The sequence below is a fragment of the Panthera leo genome, chromosome B1 (assembly GCF_018350215.1).
Source record: "Panthera leo isolate Ple1 chromosome B1, P.leo_Ple1_pat1.1, whole genome shotgun sequence".
In the NCBI taxonomy this organism is placed as follows: Eukaryota; Metazoa; Chordata; class Mammalia; order Carnivora; family Felidae; genus Panthera; species Panthera leo.
The window spans coordinates 102,721,542-102,733,274 of NC_056682.1; positions in this window are offsets into that span (position 1 = coordinate 102,721,542).

Here is an 11,733-nt window from a genome sequence, read left to right on the forward strand (position 1 = left end):
GGCTTTGCAAAAGGAGCCCTGGTTCTGAGCTTTCTTCTGGTTTCCTCTGACTTCCCTGCCCCCTGAGTCTCTTAGGCCTTTTGTCCTCCACCCAGGCATCTGCTTTCTCCCCTTTTTTTTTCTTTGCCCTAGGCTGTCACTCATTTTATTCCATCTGATTTCCCCTGAATTTGTGCTTACAGTGAGAATTGAAAAAGTCTCTTTGGATCCAGAAGGGAGGGTTGTGGAGGGGTACAGAAGGCTAGTCATTAAAACCATTCATTAGCATTTGGGTAAAATGTCTATGAAATCAGTGAAAAGATATGCATCACTGCTTAGACCTCTAAGCCTTTTATTTCATTATGGATCATTATGCCAAAAAGAGCTGTGTCTTTTCTTCTACTCTACAAACAAAACACAACAAGAAAAACTAAAACCAAAACAAAACAAAAAATACATATCTCTCTTTTCTTAGTTTCTTATGGATCAGGACATCAGCATTTTGCATACTCGTTTGACTAATTTCTAAGCCTGAAAATGTTTTAAAAAAATTTAATGTTTTTATTTATTTTTGAGAGAGAGACAGAGCTAGTGGGAGAGGGGCAGAGAGGGGGGGGGGGGGGGGAGACACAGAATCTGAAGCAGGCTCCAGGCTCTGAGCTGTCAGCACAGAGCCCAATGCAGGGCTCGAACTCACAGACTGTAAGGTCATGACCTGAGCCAAAGTCAGGAGCTCAACTGACTGAGCCACCCACATGCCCCAAGTCCAAAAACGTTTCAAAAAGAAGAACCAAGTTGCAGGGCTTATACTACCTTATCTGCAGACCTATTATAAATTGCAATAATCAAAAATTACAAAAATCAAAATTATAATAATCAAAAGAGTGTGGCACTGGCACTGCAAAAGAATAGTTACCCGAAGTAGATGCACAAGTATATGGTCAACTTATTTTGACAAAAGTGGTAACATAATTCAATGGGTACAGGAAAATCTTTCAAACAAATGGTTCTGAAACAATTGGATGCCCATATACCGAAAATGGGAACTTAGGCCTTATACTACATACAAAAATTAACTTAAAATGCATCATATTCTTAAATATAAGAATAAGAATAAGAATATTCTATAAAACTTCTAGAATAAAACTCAGAATAAAATCTTTGTAGCCTGGATTAGGCAAGGCAAAGATTTTGTGGACAGGGCACTGAAAGCAAAGCAGGAAGCCTAAAAGAAAGAATTGATAAAATAAACTTCAACCAAAAAAAAAAAAAAAAAAAAAGAAGAAGAAGAAAGAAAGAAAAGAAAAGAAAAGAAAAGAAAAAAGAAAAGACCTATACATGAATGTTCATAGCAGCTTAATTCAAAATAACCAAAAATTGCAAATAACCCAAACATTTAGCAACCTATTCATTTAGCAATGAATAAATAAGCAAATTGTGTTGAGGCTATCTGATTGAATATGACTCTGCAATAAAAGGAATCAACTACTGATACATGCAACAAGGATCCATTTCAAAAGTATTATGCTAAGTAAGAGAAGCAAAACAGAAAAGACTATATACTCTATGACTTAATTTACCTGAATTGTTGAAAAGACAAAACTCTAGGAATAGCAAACAGGCAAGTGGTACTAGAGGCTAGCTAAATTTAGGCAACTGAATGTAGAGGGCATGAGAGACATCTTTGGATGATAGAAATGTTCTATATCTTGATTCTGGTCGTGGTTACGTGACTTTCTACATACGTATATTTTATTTATTGCCATGTTTATTGCCATGTGTGTCAGGTGAAGTTATGGTAATAAAATGTGAAAATCACACATTCAAGAATTTTCTTCTAATACTCAACCTGACTGTCTCCATTCCACATATGGTCTGTAAAAATACAATTCCTTTCTTTATCACTCCATAAAGAGTTGTTTTTACATTCTCAGTTCATCAAAGTAGCCTTAACATGATTTTCTGCTTTATAGCTACCAAATCAACCTGGAGCCATTTAATTCCATTATCTGTCAGACTAGCAGGCTCTTAAATACAATCTTGAGAAGTTATTGCTATGAGCAGAGAGTCAAAAAGCAGTTCAACTACATTTCAAATGGAGTAGCTGTAGGTTTTATGGGTCATGCAGGAGCTCTTGAAATGTTGAAACAAAACCAGACCCAACATATGAAAAAGTGTAGATTGGCTGCACTTTTTAGATGTTGTTCTTATTCAACAATATTCAACAATATTTTTGGAGTTCCTACTATGTGTAAAACCTAGACACCCTGTTTTCATTTCAGGATCAAGAAAATCCTAAAAAAAAAAAAAAAAAAAAAAAAAAAAAGAAAAGAAAAAAGAAAAAAGAAAGAAGAAGGAGAAGGAGAAGGAGAAAAATCCTTTTTACTCTGAACCAGATAAGGCTAAAGAAGGTTGGTTGGCAAATGAGAGAATAGGGGAAAGTCATAAAATCAGGTGAATCTGTATATTTTAAAACCATACATAAATTTACTGGCTTATATCTCAGGCCCTATGTTTTCCTGTTCACTCAAAGTTTTGTTTTCTAGAACTGAGATTATGATCCATCTATGAAATAAGAAATCAGAAAAAAATGAGATAAAATGACATAAAAATGCTCCAATTTATATCTTTAGAATCCTGAGAAGACAGGAGTAAATGAAATATAGGTCCAACTCCACAGGTTTCTTTTTTTTTTAATGTTTATTTATTTTTGAGAGAGAGAGAGAGTGTGTTTGTCTGAGTAGGGGAGGTGCAGAGAGAGAGGGAGACAGAGGTTACAAAAGAAAAACAAAACCGGAGGCATCACAATTCCAGACTTTAAGCTGGATTACAAAGCTGTAATCATCAAGATAGTATGGTATTGGCACAAAAACAGACACATAGATCAATGGAATAGAATAGAAATCCCAGAAATGGACCCACAGCTGTATGGCCAATTCATCTTCAACAAAGCAGGAAAGAGTATCCAATGGAAAAAAGAATCTTTTCAGAAAATGGTTCTGGGAAAACTGGAGCGACATATAGAAGAATGAAACTGGAACATTCCTACACCATAGACAAAAACAAATTGAAAATGGATGAAAGACCTAAATACCTAAATGTGAGACAGGAAAAGAGGATAAAGATCCTAGAGGATAAAACAGGCAGCAACCTCTTTGACCTTGGCTGCAGCAACTTCTTACCTGACACGTCTCCGGTAGCAAGGGAAATAAAAGCAAAAATGAACTATTGGGATCTCATTAAGATAAAAAGCTTCTGCACAGAAAAGGAAACAATCATTTCTGCCTTCTTAAAGGCTTGTTAGACATTTTAGAACATCCTACAAAATGAAGGAATAAGACTATGATAGAGATAGAAAACTGAATCTAGAATAATGAAATAATTCAAGATAATAAAAGAAGGCTTAGAAATAAATATAATTCTCAAGGAGATTTAAGAAAACTGTTTTTATAAAAACATAAATAAAGCATGCTACAAAATGGGGAAAAACGGGTTAATGAAACTCTGAGAAATTAAAAATACGTTGCTGAAATTAAAAATAGACTATGTACTCATCTTTATCCCCCATATATTTAGAAAAGCCCCAACATTTTCCTTCAAAAGCATTTCCCAAAGTATGTTTGTATAGCAAACCTCTTGAGGCTATGTTTATTATCTGGAGTGTTGTCTGGAGACAGATGGCACATTCAAACGGAGTAATTTGAGGTGTAATTAATAAAGGGACGATTTACAAAGGAGTGAGCAGGGTACAGAAAAGCAGAAGGGTTAGTGCAGTATCAGCTGTTCATTATAGCAAGGCACAGTTCCCATCCCTAGGCCTGAAGGGGAGCCAAGAAGATGGAGGAAGATGAACAGGAGGAAGACGAAGAAGAGCAGGAGGAGAAAAGGAAGAAACTGAGGGAGAGAGACAGTGAAAGATCTGTGTGTAAGGGGCTACCTATTGGAGCTGTGACTGTGGATGGAGGCATGATGAGCCAGCCCATGCTACTCCTCGTGGTGGGTGCCATGGGCACTAATGCACTGACCTGACTCCTAGCTCCCTCTAATCTGCAAACGGTCTCCATTCCCCAGACACAGCCTAGCAGCAAGGGAGCCCTTTGATCCAGGCACAGAGCACAGTGATGCAGGGTGCATGGTTCTGGGTGGACAAACAGAAAATATCCAGTACATGTATGCGTGAACACCTTTAGTGCTGCATTCATACTTAATGATGGATTAGCTAGATATTAAAGTCTAAGTTCTAAATTCATTTCATTCATTACATCTAAATCTGTGAAGTTTTGTTTGATATCAATGTGGCTCTTTTTTGTCTGTTTGTTTTTAATATAATTTATTGACAAATTGGTTTCCATACAACACCTAGTGCTCAACGTAGCTCTTTAGAATTCTGATGTCAGTCTGAGATATCCTCTTTCTCTTTGATACCTTTTAAAACTTGTTCTTTGAATTAGAGCCTGTAAGATTTTACCACCTTGTGTTTAGATGTGTATTTTTTTTTCTTTGATACTCTTTGAGTCCTTTTAGTCTGAGGTTTCTAATCTTTATTTTTGAAAATCTCTGGTTATTATTTCTTCAAATATTTCCTTCCCTCTCTTTATTTTTTCTTCTGGAATTTCTTTTCTGTAGATTTTATATATCTACATCCACTCCCCATTTCACTCAATTTTTCATTAATGATTTTTTTTATCCCTTTAAACTTCCTTGATGTCTTCTGGGAGAGTTTCTTAATTTGATATTCTTGCTCAACAATTTGTTTTCTCTACTCTGCCTTTTGATCCTGACTTACAATATTTTTATTTCAAATTTTATATTTTCATACTGAATATATCCATTTGATTTTTCATTGTAACTGTTAGTTTTTTCCTCATATCACTGGAATCCTCCTTAATATTAAAAAAAAAAAAAATTGAGTGTGCCTGGGTGGCTCAGTCAGTTAAGCAGCTGACTCTTGGTCTTAGCTCAGTTCATGATCTCATGGTTGTAAGACTGAACTCCACATTGAGCTCCCCACTGAGCATAAAGCCTGCTTGGGATTCTCTCTCTCTCTCTCTCTCTCTCTCTCTCTCTCTCTCTGCCTCCCTACTTATCCTCCCCTCCCAAATAAATAAATAACATTTAAAAAATTAATTGAAGTATAGTTGAGCTCCTTAACATTTCTATCTTTTTAAGTTTGTTTATTTATTTAAGGAGAGGGAATGCAATCAGGGAAGAGTCAGAGAGAGAGGGAGAGAGAGAATCCCAAGCAGGCTTTCTGCTGTTAGCACAGAGCCTCACATGAGCTCAGTCTCACAAATTGTGAGATCATGACCTGACTCAAAATCAGGAGTTGGATGCTTAACTGACTGAACCACCCAGACACCTCTTAACATTTCTTGAAAGATATTTATTGTGCTTATTTTAAGTTCTTGATCTCCTCATTCCACTTATTTTGCATGGCTACATAGATTATTTATTCTATCACTGTCCTTTAATATCAGTTATGCTTTTCAGATGTCTCCTTAATTTACTTTGTGAGTTCATATTTCTCTTAAAAAATAGAATCTTGGCTTACTATATAAAGGGGACTTAAAGAAAGAGAGGCTACATCCAGATGCTGCCTTTTTAGTGAGTTTACAGAAAGAGAGGATGTCCCTCAGGATGCAGAGTTGCCAGCACCCCAATTTAGACTACTATCATTGTTTACTCCTATCTCCCTCAGGTAATCCTGGTTGTTTTATTATGATGTCAACTGAATTCCTTTTTCCAATGAAGATGAAGTCATCACATTTTTATTCTAGCCATTTATCTATCCATCTAATATATATTTGTTGAGTGACTTCTATATGCCAACCTTGCATTTGCAAGATAGTTAGCTCTAGTTATTAGTTATTAGTCCATTGAATAGGCTGTATCTTTGAAGAAAACTAACTGATCACCTTGAAAACAGGTATATACATATAACTTTACTAATAACCATTTTCCAAACCTTTAAGTATGTGGTAAAGCAAAATTTTTTTTAATGTGCAACAACTAAAATATTTATACCTGTAAAAGAATTATTTATACTTTCAAATGCAGCCTTATTAAAGTGCAAATTCTGAGACACTATAATAGGGGTTATCTTATGATTTGTGTCGATGTTTATTGTTACTCAAGAAGGCAGAATATGCATATGAAAAGACAGCAGTAGACAGCAAAACTGTGTCAAATGGGATTCAAATATTACTGTGGAAATTTAGAGAAGGTTCTGGAATAGTCAAGGAGACAGTGAGGCAGCAATAGCTGCAATTTGAAGTGTTTGGACAAGTTGTGAGGTTAAAATAGTCTGGGGAAGAAAGGATGTTCTAGATAAGAGAAGTAGCGCAAATAAAGATTCATAGAGGTGCTGAGGGAGAATTCTGTTGAAAATGTAATAAGATTTGTTTTAAAGCAAAGACATCTCCTATGAGTAGGGAATAGTGGTTGGAGTGTTAGATTGTATGGAAATGGTCCAAAATAGTCAACTATGGGAAATGCGTCAGTAAGGGATGATTGAAAGGGTTTCTGAGTTAGCAGGTGGGCCAGATAAAAGTTAGGTTTCACAAGTTATTGGTCAATCAAAGCAGCATGGTCTTATAAAATTTTCTAATAATGCCAAAGAGTAAATGGGGTTGTCTGGAAAATTCAGATCAGCAAATACGGTGATCACAAAAAGAACACTAAAATAAAGGGTATTTTCTTGAAAATATAACAGCTGTTCTATTTTTAATAACAGAAAAAAAATGATTAAGAAAGCAAAAGAAAACAGTAAGGAGGAAGAGAACTGATTTTGACAGGAATGAGTAGATATGAAAAGTCTTCTCTCTGTCATCAGACACAGATAATAGGAGTAGATACCGAAGGAAGGTGGGAAATGTGCAGTGTGGCACAGAAAACATTGGTAGGTGGACTTCTGTGAGTAGATGAGATTTCAGACTGTCTGATATCATCACTCTGGTTGAAAATTTGATGTGAGGGGCACCTGGGTGGCTCAGTCGGTTAGGCATCCGACTTCAGCTCAGGTCACGATCTCACGGTCCATGAGTTCGAGCCCTGTGTCGGGCTCTGGGCTGATGGCTCAGAGCCTGGAGCCTGCTTCCGATTCTGTGTCTCCCTCTCTCTCTGCCCCTCCCCCGTTCATGCTCTGTCTCTCTCTGTCTCAAAAATAAATAAAAAAGTTTTAAAAAAAATTGAAAATTTGATGTGAGTGAACATCTGTACACCACCTCTCCCTCATCACCTCCCCGGGTGGGAAAAGAGGAAGGTGTTTTTCTCTTTTGAGGCTCTGACCTCGCTAGTAATAAGGTCCTCTGAGAATGGAATCTCACTGAGGCTTTCAACATTCTGTAGGAGAAATGGAAGCTCTTAATATTGCCCAAGAACTGATTGAAGCTTTGTGTTTCCGTGGTTTTAGATGACATCCTTATCCTTAGCTGGGCTTTCATCAAAACATGCCTATGTCATAAGACGGATAAGATAAAAACATATAGTTAAAATACATCCAAGAAGTTACTACCTACTGGGGGGAGAGAAGCAACTAAAAGCACATATTTTTGTTTCCTGTGTCACCTTCCTATGGGGAGGACAAAATGTTTTTTTCTGCAGGTCTCCCTGAAGAGTTTGGCCTAATCAATTTGTTTCCCAACTCTTAAGGCACTTCTTGCCTGTGACACATGTCTCTGACAGTCAGTCCTGTACTGCCTTTTGTTGTCTTAGATCTTGTTTTGATCTTGTTTTGGGGTCCTCATGTAACACAAATATATACAGACAGATTTCTATAAAAGTGAGGGATGAGTGAACTGTTCACTGTTTTTGCCCATTCTGGGGACCAGAATCTGAATATATGTTGGCAGTATTTTTCAGCAAATCATCAAATTTTCAGTAAGACAACAGTAACTCTGTCCAGGGTGGATAAAGAAACACATTCTGTGTTGTACTATGTTGCTCTGGCCTCCTAGTCTCATCCACTGAGGCTTCCTCATCTTGTTGGGGGCCCAAACTTATAGGTTTGAGGCTTTGTTTTATCTTACTTGTTCTAAATATAGAGTTCTATATTTTAATAAACCTGCCACCTTCACCATTGAAAAAATGTGGTGTATGCTATAGTTCTTTCTCTCTCGCTCTACAAGCTTTCTGTAGATACCAGTATTTTTTTGCCCTGGTAGCAACAATAATCAAAAAGTATAAAGGCCTTGTAGTGGGAATCTGTTGGTTTGTTGTTTTTGCTGGACTGAAAATATTCATCCTTTTTATGGTAAAAAATTCCTTTGGGGAATCACCCCTTTGTCATATTGGACTACAGTGTTGGACTGGAATTATCTCTACTTGCAACTCCAGAATATTCCATGATTAGTATAGGCCACGGTGATTGGTTTAAGGATGAGCACATGGCCCAATTTTAGCCAACAAGAATCAGGCCTAAGACATTTTTGCCAATTTTGAAATAGAAACACTTTTACTTTCTTGTTGGATTCAAGACAAGTGCTGCTGCACTCATCTTTTGAATAATGCCAAATAGTGACTTAATAACAAGGCTTCCACTGAAGAGGTGAGGCACAAAATGGAAAGTAGAAACCAGGCCTTGGATCAAGCTTCACTAAGGGAAATCAGCTCCTGGGATGCTGAAATTTGTGTTCATAAATTCAATTTTGATGAAGCCTCTTGGAATTTCTTATATCTTCTTATATCTGAAAAGATATAAGGCATTGAATGAATAAAGCCTCTTTAAACATCTGTGTGCAGGTTTTTGTGCGGACATAAGTGTTCAAAAACAACTGAATGAATATGTTACTGACTGCTTGGAGTTCAAAATGAAAATGCATCCTGATTTGCTAATACCCTGATATTTTCTCTGTGTTTATTCATTCATTTATTCGACACATTTATTGAGACATATTCTGTATCATTTCTGTATCAGAAATTTTGTTAGATTCTGAGAATAAAGTGGTAAGCTAAATGAGATATGGTTTCTGACCAGTGGAGGGTAATGATATCTACTGGGAAAGCTGGATATTATTAAGAGACACACATCAAAATCAGGATGGGAAGAATTAAAGAGATTGAAGAGATACTTCATAGGTGAAATAGACAGGATTGCTAGTGCATGGGCTTTGGGGAGTGGGTAGAGGGAGAGATCTCAGGTTCCCATGTAATGTAAGGTTAGATGGTCATACCATTTACTTAAATTCATATTTAATTATTTCATGCTCAATATTGTATGAATTACATTTATGTTTTATCTTGCCAGCTCCCAGGAGCTGAATTGGTTCAGGTAAGTCCTAATCTTTCTGAATCTCACCTTTCTTATTTATAGGACAAGGTAAGGGTATAAAGATTCAATGAGATTGTGGTCGTTGAAACTTTAAACCTAAAATTCAGAAATGTAAAGAATACCTTATTACTTTATTAAAAATTAATAACATTATTCTAACCATAGTCTATATTTTACTGTGTTGGTTGGAAATCTGGTTGAAGGATTGAGTCACTGGTTCTAACCTCCTTCTGCAAATATTACATTTATTTATATTTTGCTGTTACAGAAATGTGTACCTTACTGTGTAGGTTTAATTTAAATGCCTACACAAGTAGAACTAAGTTTTTCTAAGAACATGATTTCTAAAACAAATTTAAAAAACTAGACACATAATTAAATGAAAATAAAAGAGGCATACTACAAACTTTCTTTTGGTAGAAAGAAAAGAGAATTGGACTTCATAGTAAAAATAAAGGAATTTAGGTAAGTGGCTAATTTAAGTTGGAATAATCCAAGCCAATTTTTATCTCCAATAGCTGTTTTGGTTTATTTATCTGGTGATTACCTTACTTTTACAGATCATTGAGAGTATAAAACTCAAGACCTAAAAGGAAAGTAATTATTCTTATTTTGCTCACTAAAATTGAAGTATTACTTGTCTCATGATATAAATCTACATTGTCTTACGTCTGGAAAAAATACAATGGTACAGATAGCAAATGGATAAAGCCATTTATATTTGGCATTAGAATGCAAGTATATTTAAATTACAATTGTACTCCATCTTGGAATTTTTATCCCTCTACCAAAACTGTGCAGTTGTCTTTTATATATACTCATTAATTTATTATGTATTATTAAATACCTATAGTGGCTAATACACTGGGCATGCAACACAGAATAAATGTTCACTCTGGGGGCTTACAGTCTGTATTAGTGTAGGAAAGGGAGAAAAAAATTCAAGTAAAATGGACAAGTTGAAAAAAACAAAACACTACTGAGAAATCAGCTGTTTTGGAATCAGAGGAGGGGGGATATGCTACAGATGGTAGTGAATAGGAATCAGGAATAAGCCATGATAGAACTGACCATAAATTGAAAGGAGAAAAAGGCCTTAAATCACCCAACATCTTTTCTGAAAGTATTTAATGATTTTAGTCAGAAGCTGATTTATGGGATATTGAGTTTTATGCCCTGAACGTTTTTCTAGATGTGTTGTGTGTGTGTGTGTGTGTGTGTGTGTTATTATTGTTGTTTTTTATCTTTTAGAAATTTCAATTATATTTTTTAATTCTATTCAAGATTTTTCTGAAGTATTTTCCCCTTATGTTTTATACACGATTGTTTGATCTTCAAATTAAAATGGACACTTATCCAATTGGGATTTCTTGGATCACTTCTTTCCTGCTCACATCTTAGTATGTAGCCTTTCTTGCATTTTCTGTAATTCTAGTAAAATGTAATGAATAGGTATATATATAAATAATTATAATATATAATTATAATAATATAATACATAAATAAATATAAGTAATAAAACAATATATCATGCTGTTGTGAGGATTAAGAAAACATCTATGTAAATGCACTAATACTGTGATGCATATGAAAACATGTATTCATTCCACGTATAGTAGTTTCCTTCCTTTCTCATCCTACCTCTGAAATTTTTTTGAGAACTCACGTATTCCAAGATATTGATTCTGGGAACTGAAAAATTTGAAATACTTAACTTCTTTCTGTCAGAGAAGGGGAAGAAACTCATTAAAGAAGCATGTAGAGAATTAGATTTGGTTCATTTTCATTAAAAAAAGATTATTTTAGCAAAATAAAAATTGCCTTGCTCTTAAGACACCTAGATTTTTTTTTTTTTTTGCAATGCATCTGACATAGCATAAAATTTACTACTTAAAAGTATGAAACTCAGGAGTTTCCAGTATATTCATAAATTTGTGCAACTATCACCACTGTCTAATTTCAGAATATTTCCATTACACCAAATCAAAGCCTTATATTCATTAGCAGTCACTCTCTACTATTTCCTTCTCTAGCTCTGGAAGCCACCAATCTACTTTCTGTCCCTATGGGTTTCCCTATTCTGGCACCTATTTACGTATTCTGCCTATTCTTAACAAAATAGAATAATTATAACAATATACTGTAATAAAGGTTAAATGAAAGTGGCTTCTCTCAAAATATCTTATTGTACTATACTCAGCCTACTTTTGATGATGTGATGTGATGAAATGCCTCTGCGATAAGATGAAATGAGGTGAATGACATAGGCATTGTGACATAGTGTTAGGCTACTACTGACCTTTAGAAGGAAAATCATATGCTTCCAGGCCCCTGTTGACCACAGGTAACTGAAACCAAGGAAAACAAAACTGTAGATAAGGGGGAGGGACTACTGTAATGTTTATTATGTTGTCATATGTACCAATAGTCCATTCCTTTTTATGGATAAATAATATTCCATTGAATGGACCTACCACTTCTTATGA